At 41.3% G+C, this 15,673-nt stretch overlaps 1 long non-coding RNA gene across 3 annotated transcripts in view; it reads right to left on the bottom strand.

Annotated features, from left to right (window-relative positions):
- Positions 1–15,673, bottom strand: part of LOC119232422 (uncharacterized) — a 102,583-nt gene that overhangs the window by 48,414 nt on the left and 38,496 nt on the right. For 2 of the 3 annotated variants that reach the window (XR_008549591.1, XR_008549590.1), the window contains exons 3-4: positions 2,027–2,221; positions 54–324 (exon numbers count right to left, since the gene is read on the bottom strand). This is a non-coding gene — a long non-coding RNA (uncharacterized LOC119232422). Of the gene's footprint in view, positions 1–53; positions 325–2,026; positions 2,222–3,220; positions 4,292–15,673 lie in introns of those variants that run through there. The other variant, XR_005122075.2, reaches the window with a different exon arrangement.

Raw genomic sequence — 15,673 nt, forward strand, 5'->3', positions numbered from 1 at the left:
AGAATATAATGTTATCTCAGTTTTTGTGGGTCAGGAATCCAGGCAAAACTTACCTAGGTTCTCTGCTTAGGGTCTCTTACAAGTTTGTCAAGATGTCAGCTGAGTCTTGGGTCTCTTGCAGGTTTGAATGGGGAAGGATCAAGGTTCCACTTCAATGTTCACTTCAGTAGTTGTTGGAAGGGTTCATTTCCTCAAGGCATGATGGACTGAGATCCTCAATTCCTTGTTTTCTATGGGCTGGAGTTAGCTGGAGACCTCAGTTCCACGTCCATGTTATGTGGGTCACTCCAATATGGCAGCTTGTTCCTGAAAGCTGGGAGTCTGCTAGCAAGAGAGAAGTTACAATCTTCAGTAATAAATAAATGAAATGACACCCACCTCCTTTCCCTTATTTTAGAACTAATCACTAACTCAACCTATACTAAAGGTTATTTCCATGAGGTTGTGAACATTAAATTTAAAAGGCGGGATTACTGAGGTCTTTGATGTCTTCCTAACACAAAGGTTTTTTAGGTCACTCCATTCAATACACAGAAGTAAAAGTAGAGTTAAGGTGACAAGCAGATCCTTTACCTCACCCATATCCCTGTCATCAAGTAAAAATTGTTTGGGGCTGCATGGAGGTGCAGCTGGTAAGAAAAACATCAAAATGTGTGTAGCATCCAAAGGAAAGAAAAGTGGCATAGAGTTAAAGGCAGTGGGGGGTTATCAGGAATGCTAATGAGAAAGAACTCTGAGAACCACCTGACTCACCACTGCTAATGGTCACATTTATTTGGAAGAAAAGCTCCCCACAAAATGTTTCATTCTGGCTCCACAATAGACTCTTCACTCTCTCCTAAATCTGGACTACAGGCCTCAAGAAGCTCCTGTACAGACAACTGGACATAAAGAGGAAACAAATCCTATGTGCGACAAAGACTTAGTTTCTGCTTTTGTTAATATATTTAATATGGACCATTCATCAATTTATTTATTTAGTTTTTTTTTATAGAGGCATATTTTATTTATTTATTTATTTATTGTTTGTTTGTTTTTGTTTTTATACATGCACTGGGCACAGTCAGAAGCGCGGGAGGGTGAGAGAATTCACCAGAGCCAGAGCGGGGAGCAGAGCAGGCAGAAGGACCGAAGTACACTGCTGAGGGGAGCAGTGGGTCACAGGAGAGATCTGCGCGCCATGTGGGACCTCCTCCGGTGGCCAGAGAGCAGCCGGGGATCGAACCGGCGCCGCAGAGGCCGCGGGCAGCTTCGCAACCCAGCGCTCAACCGCTGCGCCACCGGGGAGGCCCCCATTCATCAATTTAAATTTAATTCTCACAACAAGAATATTATAGTGAATCAGTCAACCACTGAAATAAAAGACAGAACTAGGAAACTCAGAGTACATAACACACTTTCAGGAGGTTTTCCATATACCTGAGGACTTCTAAGCAAGGCAGATACAGTAGTATAAATGGGATAAGATACTGGGCTGGGATTATAAGACAATTTATATTTGGTTCCCAATGCTTATATTCAGAGCAAGAATGATTCAGGCTAATTCAGATACTGAATTTGCACCCTGAGAACAACTACAAAGTGAACTGTAGCAAAGGAATTAACAGAGCTGTCATGTAAAGAGGGGAAGTGTACCTATTAACAATTATTACAGAGATCAGGCTCATTTTCTGTAAAAAATTTCAAGTACCTCATGCTCAAAGTGATGGGTCATAGTGTACAGTGCTTTGCAATTTTGGGACACGGCCCACACGTAGGATGTAATGGGAATGGGCTACCTGCATGTATACAACCGCAAACACACTCTGATCCTAAAGTCAGCGAAAACAAAATGAATGAATTGACTGTTACCTTGATGCAGACTGGGTATGTGCATCCCAGATGCCGGTTTCAAGCACTGTGGATTTCTCTACTGCCTAAGGGTATCAGATTTCATGAGGCAGTCTCCAAAGGGCTAACAATGAGAATTTTGGCCTAATCTGCAATTGCAAAGAAGGGGCATAGGCAATGATAAGGGGCTACTTACTCTCTCGAGACTTTTCTTCTAGAACATCCATTGACCCTGGATCAATGTCAAAATTAGGCTGCTATTTTCCTGAGGTCAAAAGGACACGTTTGGTCTTCAATAGAGAGGCCAAGTGGCAGTTCACAGACTTGTAGAAGCTGTCCCCTTAACTATCTCAGTAGACTTGGGGTCTTTTCCCTTCTTTATGTAGATGATCTATAGGGAAGGAATTGATCATTGCAAGATTAGCAGGTGCTTCACCGTGGGGGGGTGGGGGTGGCTAAATGACAAGACGGGTAATTTTTCTCTGTGGAATTTTGGCCTTGCTTTAGGCAAACTTCATCTGAAGCAGTCTGTTATCAAGCTGTAGATTGCTGTTTCTACTCCCTGCCAATGGGGCTCCAGAAGGAACTAAAGTTAATTGTCCTCTTTTGTTTAATAGGAACATCTGGGATTTTCATAAAGTGGGGTTATTAATGGCTTTCACTTTCCTGAACCCCAAGGAAACTATGAGGTACAGTCCTACACTCACTCCCAAGTGGGAGAATATTTAGCTGGATGTTCCGAGGAAAGCAGAGTCAGGGCACTGTGAAGATGTTAGATTGAAAGAGGGAGAGTTGCTTAAGGTAGCAGGGCCTCCAATGACTTGAGAAAGGATGTAAGGGTGAGTTTCTTAAATAGTAGATGGTTTATGTGGGTAAACCCCTGGGAGACACCACAACATTTTAAGGAATGAAATTTTGTTTTCACACATGAGAAATCATCAATCACCATTATTTGGGGAGCTTTAGGAAAACAGTATTTTCCTCACACGTGGCAAGAGGCTATGCAGTCACTGGTCTTTTAATGTGCCCAATGGGCATGGGTAGTGAACATCGCATGATGTCCAGCCATAATGGAGTCAGTAACAGAGGCTCTTTCTCTTAGTCTACACATTTGGTTGGCAATGAAGACTGTACTAAATAGAAAAAAGTGCCCAGTAGTGACTATTATTGGCTATCTTTTTACCCTTTCAAAACTGGGGCTCTGAGCCTCTTTTAATCTTTCCAATCCTTTTAACGAGGTTTCTTTATTCCTCTTGTAGAAAGGTGACCTGAACGACTGAGAAGGTTATATATAGGTTTAGTGTCCTTGCATGCAAGAGGACGCCAGGGATGGAAAGTCCCCTTACATTGGGGGTAATTTTTGGATGACTGTAAATGCAACTGAACTCACTCAAAAAAGAGACTCTTCAGCCAGGTATCTGAGAAAGTCTGGTACTAAGGGTGGTATCAAGTAGCAGGTTCACATTTCCGGTTCAAGGTACATGTTAGGGTTCAGATGATGCCATGGTGATTCATTTTCTCTCCATTTCTTGGCTCTAAGTTCTGGGTTGACTTCATTGTAAGATATTCTGTCTGGCCAATTCATAGCTAGTTCCCCCAAACTTCAGATGCAGCTAAAACACGTGTTTCTCTCACTACTCTCTTCAAATGACCCCTCTTTTTTTACAATCTCCAGTTCAGTCACATGCCCATTCCTGATCAATCACTGTGGCCAAAGGAAGGATTTGATTTTTTTCTGTGACATCTAAGTCACACACTTAATAGGGGAGTGTTGGGGAACGAGGACCACTGCGCAGGGACTGAGAATGGGGTAACAGTGCGCTCAAGGACAACGGAGGGACTATTTCCAGAAGCCGAATGAACGCTTGCTCCCATTTCTGGCTCGCGTCCAGAATCAGGCTGTTGACCGAAGCTTAGAGCTGTAGGAAACACCCATCCGGGGGAGGGCTCCGCAGGGGACAGCGGTGGGAGGGCACCCAGGACGGACATGGGAGAGCGAGGAATTGCTCAGAGGCTCCCCCATGCATGTCAGGCTCTCTCAGGCACCTGCCCCGAGGCAGAGAGTCCGGCTGTTAGTTTCTTGTTCAATTCCCTTTTTCCGCGGACCAGTTCGACGCCACAGCTTCGTCACACTCCTTCTATTCATTTGAACACATGAGTCCTGGACAACCAGAGGGACGGAGACGGCACGTGGGGCTGCCTCATCGAAGCGACTGGAAAACAACAGCAAAACCCAAACCACAGAGGGGCCTCCGGTCCTTTCTCTTTCTTCCCGTTGCACGGAAAAGTCTCCTCGGCTGCGGTGCCCAGCGCTCCCGCGCCGCCTCCGTCCTTGCTTCGCAGACCCCAGACTTTGGACACCGCCTTGCAGTGTAGCGCCGCCATTTACCTTCCGTGAGGCCCAGGCCCAGGGCCCTGAGCCCGGCGCGCAGCAGGCGCTGCGAGGAGCCGGGAGCAACGGAAGGAGGCGCAGGCGAGGCCCCGCCCAGCGCGCCCGGGGCGGGGTCACCGGGGGCGGGGTCACCGGGGGCGGGGTCACCGGGGGGGGGCCTGACGCGGGGGCGGGGCCTGACGCGGGGGCGGGGTCTGAGCGCAGCGGTGTTTGGCTTCTTGGCGGGGCCCCGCAGCTTAGTGGCTTCCTGGCTTTTGGCTTCCGGGTTCTGTGTCCATCGTTTCTGCGGCAAGAGGTGAGACCAACTTCCAAGATGAGATTCTGGGAGGTTTCTGGAAGCCCGAGCCTCTCTCCCTGCCCTGATGCTGTCCTCCCTTGTCTGCCATTTCCATCCCAGGTTGGGGTCCTGGCTGTTCACAGCCTCTCCTCGCTGTCCCCCATCCTGCCAAGCCTGGCTGCAGCCTCCGAAGACACTCTCCGAGACCTTGGGTCTGGACCGTGTCTGCTGTGCTGGTACTTGAGCCCCCTCTGCCGTGGGCAGCCCACCCAATTCCAGCGGTGATCATAGGAATCAATAGCGTAACAATATTGAGGCCTGTGAAGGCTTCGCCTTGTGTTGGCTGTGTGGCCAATGGCTTGCATTGCAGCACATCTCGTCTATTCTGTGCAGAGATGCTAGTATTTTCTTTTTTTTTTTCAGATTTTTAAAATTTTAACATTTATTATTTTTTTACATTTTTTAGACAATATTTGCTTCCCACCACCCCCTCAGATTGAGTCCCCATAGAATTTCCTTCCCCAAGGCACCCGTGCACCATCACCACAGTCCCCTGTGCTCCCCCCTCCCTCCCTCTGATCCCTCTCCCTCCTCCTCCCCTGCAGGATGTCTCTGGTTTATAATTGTCTGTTTTTGCTTTGTTGTGTTTTGTACTGTTATTATTATTAATTTTTACACTGATGTCTTATTTGATATCCCTATATTCCTGTTATAAGTGAAACCAACCGATATTTTTCTTTTTCCTTCTGGCTTATTTCACTGAGCATAATTCCTTCTAGCTCCATCCATGTTGCTGGGAATGGCATGAGTTTATCTTTTTTTTGATTGCTTAATAATATTCCATTGTGTATATATACTACATCTTCTTGATCCTGTCATCTATTTTTGGGCATTTGGGTTGTTTCCAGGTTTTACTTATTATAAATAGTGCTGCAATAAACATAGGTATACTGGTGCTCCTTTGAATCACTGTTTTTGTGTCCTTTGGGTAGATCCCTAGTAGTGGAATTGCTGGGTCGTATGGTAGCTCCAATTTTAGTAGACTGAGGAACCTCCAGACAGCTTTCCACAATGGTTGGGCCAGTTTGTACCTCCACCAGCAATGTAGGAGAGTTCCTTTTTCACTGCATCCTTGCCAACATTTGTTGCTGCTTGTTTTTTTTTGATATGTGCCATTCTTACTAGTGTAAGGTGGTATTGTTAGGGGGAAAGGATGTCCTGAGCTAATCCCATGCAGGCTTTGTGGATTCCACCCCCACTCCAGACCAAAGCCATCAGGACATTGGGAAAGACAAATCCCATCACCACCAAAGGGAAGGTGGCTGGGACCTGAGGGTGGAATTAAGCAGCCAGGTTTGGTATAAAAACCAAACACGTGGGCCTTGGGGCGCTCGCTCTCTTGCCCTCCTCCTGGCCTCATGGCTCCTGGCTTGCGGCCAGCTCTCAGAGTGCCATTTGAGATTCCAGATTGGCAGATCGGGTAGGACGCATTTAAAATTTTGTCTCCCACTTTTGTCCCTGAGTTGTACATTTCCTCATTTGCCCTTCCCTTGTAAATAAACCTTTTATTAACCTTTCGGGTGTGCCTGCAGTAGAGTATTTATAAGTCCTTTTAAGCGCGCAGGTGTGGACCCACAGTCAGGCAACCCGTTTTGTATTGGGGCTGCCCTATAACAGTATCTCAGTGTGGTTTTGATTTGCATTTCCCTGATTATCAGGGATGTTGAACATTTTTTCATATGCCTGTTGGCCATTTGCATTTCCTCTTTGGAGAAATGTCTTTTGAGTTCTTCTGCCCATTTTTTGACTGAATTGTTTATTTTGTTTTTGTTGAGCCATGTGAGTTCTTTGTATATCTTTGTGACCAGTCCCTTATCAGTTGAATGGAGTGGAAAGATTTTTTCCCAATCAGTGGGGTTTCTCTCTGTTTTGGTTAATATCTCTTTTGCTGTGCAGAAGTTTTTCAGTTTGATGTAATCTCAGGTGTTTATCTTTGCCTTCACTATCACTGCTTTGGGTGATGAGTCTTTAAAGATGTTTCTGAGATGTATGTTTTGTAGTGTTTTACCAATATTTTCTTCTATATATTTTATGGTTTCAGGTCTTATGTCCAGTTCTTTTATCCATTTTGAGTTGATTTTTGTGCACGGTGAGAGGTAGTGGTCTAGTTTCATTTTTTGCATGTGGTGGTCCAGTTTTCCCAGCACCATTTATTGAACAAACTATCCGTGTTCCATTGCATATTCTTTGCTCCTTTGTCGAAGATCAGTTGTTCATATAAGTGCGGCTTTATTTCTGGGCTCTCTATTCGGTTCCATTGGTCTGTGGTTCTGTTTTTGTTCCAATACCAAACTGTTTTAATTATTATAGCTTTGTAGTATAGCTTGAAGTTTGGAAGTGTGATACCTCCTTTCTCCTTTGTTTTCATCAGCAGGGCTTTGGCTATTCGTGGTTTTTTGTGGTTCCATATGAATTTCATTAGTATTCTATTTCTTTCAAGAATGTCATTGGGATTTTTATTGGAATAGCATTGAATCTGTACCTTGCTTTTGGGAGGACGGCCATTTTAATAATGTTTATTCTTCCAATCCATGAGCAGGGGATGTCTTTCCATTTCTTTGTGTCTTCTTCTATTTCTTTTAACAGTGTTTTATAGTTTTCTTTGTATAGGTCTTTCACCTCTTTTATTAGGTTTATTCCCAAGTATTTGATTTTTTTGGTTTCAATTATAAAAGGGATGGTTTTCTTGATTTCTTCTTCTGATTGATTGTTTGTGTATAAGAAGGCTACTGATTTTTGTGTGTTGATTTTGTATCCTGCTACTTTACTGAACTGGTTGATTATTTTGAGTAGTTATCATATTGCCTGCAAATAGTGATAGTTTGACTTCTTCTTTTACTATTTGGATTCCTTGTATATCTTTCTCTTGTCTTATTGCCCTGGCTAGGATCTCCAGTATTATATTGAAGAGCAGTGGTGAGAGAGGACAACCTGGTCTTGGCCTTCAGCTTTTCACCATTAAGAATAATGTTGGCAGTGGGTTTGTTGTATATGGCTTTTATTATGTTAAGGTACATTTCTTCTATCCCGAGAATTTCAAGGGTCTTCCTCATACATGGATGTTGGACTTTGTCTAATGCTTTCTCAGCATCTATTGATATGATCATATGGTTTTTATTTTTCTTTTTGTTGATGTGTTGGATTACACTTACCGACTTTCATATGTTGAACCATCCTTGTGCCCCTGGGATGAATCCCACTTGATCATGGTGTACTATCCTTTTGATGCATTGTTGGATTCTGTTGGCAAGGATTTTGTTGAGGATTTTTTTTTTTTAGATTTATTTTTATTTATTTATACAAGCACTGGGTACAGTCAGAAGCACAGGAGGGTGAGAGAATTCACCAGAGCCAGAGTGGGGAGCAGAGCAGGCAGAAGGACGGAAGTACACTGCTGAGGGGAGCAGCGGGCGTGCCATGTGGGACCCTCCTCCGGTGGCCGGGGAGCAGCCGGGGATCGAACCGGCGCTGCAGAGGCTGCGGGCAGCTTCTTTGCAACCCAGTGCTCAACCGCTGCACCACCGGGGAGGCCCTTGTTGAGGATTTTTGCATCAGTGTTCATTAGGGAGATTGACCTGTAATTTTCTTTTTTTGGGGCTGTCTTTGTTTGGTTTTGGTATTAGTGTAATATTGGCTTCATAGAACATATTTGGTAGTATTCCTTCTTTTCCAATTTTTTGAAAGAGTTTGTGTAGGATAGGCACTAATCCACTGCTGAATGTTTGGTAGAATTCATTTGTGAAGTCGTCTGGGCCTGAGCTTTTGTTTTTGGGGAGTACTTTGATTACTGCCTCAATTTTGCTGCTTGTAATTGGTCTGTTTAGTTGTTCTATTTCTTCTTTGTCCAGCTTTGGATGATTGTATCATTCTAGGAATTTGTCCATCTCTTTTAGATTGTTGAATTTGTTTGCATATAGGTGTTCATAGGATGCTAGTATTTTCTAATATGGTGACTCTGAGAATCAGAATGGACAAGTCTTGAGGCTGTGGCCTCTGATGCAGTAACTGCATGGGCCTGCCAGTGCCTAGGAAGTCAGGATAGTGACAAGTCAAAGTGCAAGTCGTGCACTGAATCAAAGAGTCCTTATCTCTGATTTTCTACCAGTCCTCATCTCTGTAAGACTCATGCAGTCCAATGGCTGTTTTCAGAAGCACCAATATTAGCTTTAACTTCCAGTGGGATCTGGCAGTGAGTCTAGTTAAGAACTGTTGGTAGAAACTGCAGGTACACGGCACTAAAGGCACTGGCATTGGTGGATTGAGGGAAGGGGCAGAGCTGTTTTCCATGCCCTGCAATTTCCAGGGCAGCAGGATGTGAGGTTTTCCAGAGATAGGTCTGTAGGCATTCCCTTTTTCCTTTCGTCTTATTTGTGCTAAGTTTTGTTTATGACATTAAATAGGTGTACAGACATATGCCAACATATATATATACTACATCATGTTCATCACCAAAAGTAATTTCCATGTCCCACTTACTATATTCCTTACCCCTCCATTCTGGCAGCTGCTAATTTGTTTGCATACTCTTATATTTTGTTGTTTTCCCTGTCAACTAGATATGAGTGATGTCATATACTATTTGTCTTTATTCATGACTCATTCAATTAGCTCAATACCATCCAGGTGTATTGAAGTTATTGCAAATGGCAGAATTTCATAATTTCCCCCAATACCTCAGTAGTATTTCATTGTGTATAATTACCACGTATTTATCTTCTCTTTTCGGCAGGCTGTTTCCAACTCTTGGTTATTGTGAACTGTTGTGTGAACATAGGCTTCATATTTCTTTGGATTAGTGTTTTCCTACTCTGCAAAAATACCCAGAAGAGGGACAGCTGGATCATAGGACATTTCTATCCTTAATATTTTGAGGGTTCTCCATACTGTTTTCCATATTGGCAGCCGCAAATAGCATTCCTACCAAAAGTATATGAGGGGTCCTTTTCTTCTCATCCTCACCAACACTTGTATTTTTTTTTTTTTTGTTCACAGTATATAGTTACTTTATTTATTTATTTATTTATTTATTTATTTTATTTTATTTTTATATTCCCCATACTATTGCAACCCCCTTATTTTGATCCTAATTCCCTCCTTTCCCCACCCCCCACCCCCACAGAGTGTCTCTGGTTCATAGTTGTTTCTTGATTTTGATATTTCTTTCTTATAGTTATTCTCTTTCGTGGTCCCTTATTTAAGTTTTCTAGATTCCTGCTATGAGTGAGACCATCCAGTATTTTTCTTTTTCTTTCTGGCTTATTTCGCTGAGCATGATCCCTTCCAGCTCCATCCATGTTGCTGCAAATTGCATGTGTTTATCTTTTTTGAATGCTGAGTAATATTCCATGGTGTATATATATGTACCACATCTTCTTGATCCAGTCATCTATTTTTGGGCATTTGGGCTGTTTCCAAAGCTTAGCTATTGTAAACAGTACTGCTATAAACATAGGGGTGCAGGTGCTCTTTGGAATTAATGTTTCTGTGTTCTTTGGGTAAATACCTAGGAGTGGAATTGCTGGATCATATGGAAGCTCTATGTTTAGTAGGTCAAGAAATCTCCACACAGCTCTCCATAGTGGTTGGACCAGTTTGCACTCCCACCAACAGTGCAGAAGAGTTCCTTTTTCTCCACACCCTCGCCAACACTTGTTGTTGCTAGTTTTTTTAATATGTGCCAGTCTCACTGGTGTAAGATGGTATCTCATGGTAGTTTTGATTTGCATTTCCCTGATTACAAGTGATGTTGAACATTTTTTCATATGCCTGTTGGACATTTGCATTTCCTCCTCAGAGAAGTTTCTTTTTAGCTCTTCTGCCCATTTTTTGACTGGATTATTTTCTTTGTTGTTGTTGAGTCTCATCAGCTCTTTGTAGATTTTTGTGATCAGTCCTTTATCATTAGTGTTCGTGCAAAAGTGTTCTCCCAGTTGGTGGGGTTTCTCTTTGTTTTGGTTATTGTCTCTTTTGCTGTGCAGAAGCTCTTTAATTTGATGTAGTCCCAGGTGTTTATCATTGCCTTCACTATCACTGCTTTGGGTGATGTGTCTGTAAAGACACATGTCTTTGATGTGCATATCATGTAGTGTTTTGCCTATATTTCCTTCTATGTAGTTTATGGTTTCAGGTCTTATGTCTAGTTCTTTAATCCATTTTGAGTTGGTTTTTGTGCATGGTGTTAGGTAGTAGTCAAGCTTCATTCTTTTGCATGTAGCGACCCCAGTTTTCCCAGCACTATTTATTGAATAAACTTTCTTTGCTCCAATGCATATTCTTTGCTCCTTTGTCAAATATTAGTTGACCATAAATCTGTGGGTTTATTTCTGGATTTTCTATTCGATTCCATTGGTCTGTGTGTCTGTTCTTGTTCCAATACCATGCAGTTTTGATGATTATGGCTTTGTAGTATAGTTTGAAGTCTGGGAGTGTGATGCCTCCATTCCCTTCTTTTTTTTCAGGGGAGCTTTGGCTATTTGGGGTTTTTGGTGATTCCATATGAATTTCATCAATAATTGTTCTGTTTCTTTGAAGAATGACATTGAAATTTTTATTGGAATCTGTATATTGCTTTTGGTAGGATGGCCATTTTAATAATGTCTATTCTTCCAATCCATGAGCAGGGGATGTCTTTCCATTTCTTTGTGTCTTTTTCTATTTCTTTTAACAGTGTTTTATAGTTTTCTTTGTATAGGTCCTTTACCTCTTTTGTTAGATTTATTCCCAAATATTTGATTTTTTTTCTGTTTCGATAATAAAAGGGATTTTTTTTTTATTTCTTCTTCAGATTTATTGTGTATAGGAAGGCTACTAACTTTTGAGGGTTGATTTTGTATCCTGCCACTTTACTGAACTGATTGATTAGTTGAATTAGTTTTTCTGTGGAGTTTTTGGGGTTCTCTATGTATATTATCATGTCATCTGCAAATAGTGACAGTTTGACTTCTTCTTTTCCTATTTGGATTCCTTGTATGTCTTTCTCTTGTCTTATTGCTCTGGCTAGGACTTCCAGTATTATATTGAAAAGCAGTGGTGAGAGTGGACATCCTTGTCTTGTTCCAGATCTTAATGGAAATGCTTTCAGCTTTTCACCATTGAGAATGATACTGGCTGTTGGCTTGTCATAAATGGCCTTTATGATGTTGAGGTATGTTCTTTGTTTCCCAAGAATTTCAAGGGCTTTTATCATGAATGGGTGTTGCACTTTGTCAAAAGCTTTCTTGGCATCTATTGATATTATCATATGGTTTTTATATTTCTTTTTGTTGATGTGTTGGATAACATTGATTGATTTTCAGATATTGAACCATCCTTGTGTCCCTGGAAAGAATCCTACTTGGTCGTGATGAAATATCTTATGGATACATCGTTGGATTCTGATAGCTAAAATTTTATTGAGGATTTTTTGCATCAGTGTTCATTAGCGAAATTGGCCTGTAGTTTTCTTTTTTTTGTGTTGTCCTTGTTTGGTTTTGGTATTAGTGTAATGTGGCTTCATAGAACGTGTTTGGTATTATCCCTTCCTTCTCAATTTTTTGAAGAGTTTGTGAAGGATAGGCACTAATTCATTTCTGAATGTTTGGTAGAATTCATTTGTAAATCTATCAGGTCCTGGGCTTTTGTTTGTGGGAAGGTTTTTGATTACCATTTCAATTTTGCTGCTTGTAATTGGTCTGTTTAGGTGTTCTATTTCTTCTTCATCTAGCTTTGGGTGATTGTAGAGTTGTAGGAATTTGTCCATCTCCTCTAGATTGTTGAACTTGTTTCCATATAACTGTTCATACTAGTTACTGATTATTCTTTTGATTTCTGCTGTTTCCGTTGTGATTTCTCCTCTTTCATTTGTGATCCTGTTTATTTGTGCTTTCTCCCTTTTTTCCTTTGTTAGCCTTGCTAGGGGTTTGTCTATTTTATTTATTTTTTTTGAAGAACCAGATGTTGGTTTCATTGATCTTTTAGATTGTTTTCTTAGTTTTGATTTCATTTATTTCTGCTTTGGTTTTTTATTATTTCTTTTCTTCTACTGATTTTGGGGTTTTTTTTTGTTGTTCTTTTTCTAGTTCTTTGAGCTTCGAGATTAGGTGGTTTCTTTGAGTTCTTTCTTGTTTCTTGATGTGAGCCTCTATGATTATATATTTTCCTCTTATTACTGCTTTTGCTGCATCCCATACATTTAGGAAATTGGTGTCCTCCCTGTCATTCAATTCAAAGAATTTTTTAATTTCTTCTTCAATCTCCTCAGTAGTCCAGTGGTCTTCTAGTAGTGTGAGTTTCAATCTCCATGAGGTAGGAGAGTTCCTTGCCTTCTTTTTATGGTTTATTTCTAGTTTGATGCCTTCATGGTCAGAAAAGATGGTTGGTATGATTTCAATCTTGGTGTATCTGTTGATGTTTGTCTTGTGTCCCAGTATGTGATCAATCCTGGAGAATGATCTGTGTGCACTTGAGAAAAATGTGTACTCAGATTTTTGGGGGTTTAGTGTTCTATAGATGCCTGTTAAGCCCAAGCACTCTAGATCCTTATTTGGAGCTTTAGTATCTCTACTTATTTTTTGTCTCGTTGATCTATCCATTGTTGATAGTGGTGTGTTGAAGTCTCCTACTATGTGTGTGTTTTCTCTGATGACTGTTTTCAAAGATGACAATAGTTGTCTAATATATTTTGGTGCTCCTTCGTTTGGTGAGTATATGTTAATGAGTTTATTTCTTCTTGAATTATTGTCCCCTTGATCATAATGTAGTGACCATTGGGGTCTCTTTTTACCTTTTTGAGTTTGAAATCTGTTTTATCTGATATAAGTATAGCTGTACCTGCTTTCTTCTTTGGTCCATTTGCTTGTAGGATTGTTTTCCATCCTTTAACTTTGAGTCTATTTTAATCTTTTGTAGCTAAATGTGTTTCCCTGAGACAGCAAAAGGTTGGGTTTTGTTTTTTGATCCAGCCTATGACTCTGTGTCTTTTTATTGAAGAGTTTAGTCCATTTACATTTAGAGTTAATATTGATATGTTAGCATCTCTATTTGCCATTGTGTTTGTCTTTCCTTTGATTTTATTTATTCTTTCACTAACTTTTTTTTTTGGTCTTCTTTCGTTGTTATTCATCCCTCTGAGGTTCTGGGTTTAGGACTCCTTGTAGTATTTTTTGGAGTGGGGGTTTAGTTGTAATGAAATTCCAGAGTTTCTGTTTGTCTGGGAAGGTCCTTATTCTTTCTTCATAGAGGAAGGAAAGCTTTGCAGGATAGAGTATTCTTGGTTGGCATCTGTTGTCTTGAAGTCTGTTGACTATGTCCCTCCACTCTCTCCTTGTCTGTAGTGTTTCTTCAGAGAAGTCTGATGTCAGTCTGATTGGTTTTCCTTTGTATGTTATCTGTTTCTTCTCTCTTGTCAGCTTCTTATTTTTTCCTTGTCTTGGATATGGGGAGCTTTACTATTATGTGTCTTGCTGTATTTTTCCTTTCATCATGGAAGTTTGGTGTTCTTCTTGCTTCTTGTATATCAATTTTCAGCTCCTTCTTCATGTTTGGGAAGTTCTCTTCAATTATTTCCTTGAATATTTTCTCTGTTCCTAGGTCTCTCTCCTCTCCTTCTGGGATTCCTATAACTCTTATATTTCCTTTCCTCATGAAGTCAGATAGTTCCCAAAGTCATCCTTCAGTCTTTTTCATTCGTACTTCTCTCTCCTTTTCTGTTTTGGTTCTTTTTATTTCTGTGTCATCGAGAGTGCTTATTTGTTCTTCCATTTCCTCTATACTGTTATCACTGCTTTTCCCAGCATTCTTTAGCTCTTCTGTTAATCCTTTGATCTCCTGCATTTACTTCATTTCCCTCTTTAGGGACTCAATTTCATTCTTCTGAGCGCTGTTTTCCTTAATGACTTCCATCAGTTTTTTCATCATGGCAATTTTAAATTCTTTTTCTGGAAGGCTCAGAAGTTCTTCCAAGTCACCGTAGTTGCAAGCTGGTGGGTGGTTTTTTTTTTTTTTTTTTTTTTTTGGTGTTTCTTTTTTCTGAGGAGTTGCTACTTTGCTTGTAGTTTTTCTTTTCCCTGCTGCCTGTCTTCTAATTTGCCTTATGTGTTGGGACACTGTGCCACTGGTACTGGCCGGCATCTTTTTGGTGTGTTCTTTCAGAAGTTTCAGAAACTGGCAATCCAAACGAGTCAAAAACTGTTATGCCAGAAGTCTAGTGAGGCAGTGGTACTTTGAGTATGTTAATGGTCACTGTCACAGAATCTCTCCTCCTTCTGTGTTTTGTTACAAAGGTGTGTCTTGAAGTCCCACAGACTTCCCTGGAGGTGGGGCAGCTGATTTGCACTCAGGGTTCCAAATCTCTGGATCCTCCTCTGGGCTCCGACTTCTTGCCAGGTGGGACTGGGCTTGTGGGGGCCTTCAGCTTATCTCTGACTGCGCAGGGAACCTTCTCCCTCTGTCTCCACGGGGAGCCTTCTGCCAGATTCAAGCAGTCTTTATTGAAGAAAGGTCCCTGTTCTAAAATGGTGCTTTGGAGACAGGCACACTCTTCCGCGCTCCCGGTCTGCCCTGGCCATGGGTGCCCACTCCCACTCTGGGTTCGGACTGCTGGCCTGAAGGGGCCTGTTGTGGGCAAACTTCCCAGCTCACCTCTGGCTCCTCCGGGAGCCTTCTTCCGGTTTCAAGCCACCAAAACTTGTATTTTGTCATTTGGACAATAGCCATTCTCAGCCAGATGTCATTGTGTGAAGGAGCAAAATATGTCATCGTTGTTTGGATGTGCATTTTCCTAACACTAAGAGATGGTGAACCTGTTTTCATGATATGTGACCTGTTGGCGATCTTTTTGTCTTTTTGGTTGAAGTGTCTATTCAAATCCTCTATCATTTTTAAATATTGGGTTGGCTTGTTGTTGTTAATTTTTATGAGTTCTTTTGTATTTTAGATATTGAACTCTTCTTAGATCGACAGTTTACAAATATCTTTTCCCATTCAGTAGTTTGTCTTTGTTTTAATAATGGTTTCTTTTGCGGTAGTGAAACTTTTTAATTTGATAAAACGCTGTAGTTTATCTATGTTTCCCTGTCTGTTGGAGACAAATCCACAAAGCCATCACTAAAAAACAATGTTTTCTTAGGTTTTCTTCT

This window comes from Talpa occidentalis, unplaced genomic scaffold (assembly GCF_014898055.3).
Source record: "Talpa occidentalis isolate TD23 unplaced genomic scaffold, MPIMG_talOcc4v2.1 talOcc4.7, whole genome shotgun sequence".
NCBI classification, from domain to species: Eukaryota; Metazoa; Chordata; class Mammalia; order Eulipotyphla; family Talpidae; genus Talpa; species Talpa occidentalis.